Below are 420 nucleotides of genomic sequence, written 5' to 3' on the forward strand. Positions count from 1 at the left end.
CTTAATATATCATACTTATAGCTTTTAAAGGAAGAAAATTGCTCTCTATCATAATAATGTACTAAAAATATACATATACACATGATCCCAAACTCTCAAAGCCTGTGTTTCCATCTGCATATGAGTCTGCATGTGTGTATGTGTCAGTTATGCAATGGGGTAAGCAAATGTCTGTGTGCATGCGTTTATGAATGCATCTGTATAAAAGTGTAAGCATGTGTATTATTGTGTTTACATGTGTGTTTAAATATGTGATTACATGTGTATTTATGTACGTATGTACGTCTGTGTGTGTGTGTGTGTGTGTGTGTGTGTGTGTGTGTGTGTGTGTGTGTGTGTGTGTGTGTGTGTGTGTGTGTGTGTGTGTGTGTGTGTGTGTGTGTGTGTGTGTGTGTGTGTGTGTGTGTGTGTGCGCGCGCG

The 420-nt window shown here is 39.0% G+C and overlaps 1 protein-coding gene across 2 annotated transcripts in view; it reads right to left on the reverse strand.

Moving 5' to 3' along the window:
• Positions 1-288: 288 nt before the first annotated feature.
• LOC113818241 (BTB/POZ domain-containing protein 9) overlaps positions 289-420 on the reverse strand; it is a 16,316-nt gene continuing 16,184 nt past the window's right edge. For both annotated transcript variants that reach the window (XM_027370423.2, XM_070144700.1), the window contains exon 11: positions 289-420. This exon is cut by the window's right edge and continues 1,934 nt beyond it. The gene's annotated coding sequence lies outside the window, so the exon portion shown is untranslated.

This window comes from Penaeus vannamei, chromosome 32, assembly GCF_042767895.1.
Source record: "Penaeus vannamei isolate JL-2024 chromosome 32, ASM4276789v1, whole genome shotgun sequence".
Classification (NCBI taxonomy): Eukaryota; Metazoa; Arthropoda; class Malacostraca; order Decapoda; family Penaeidae; genus Penaeus; species Penaeus vannamei.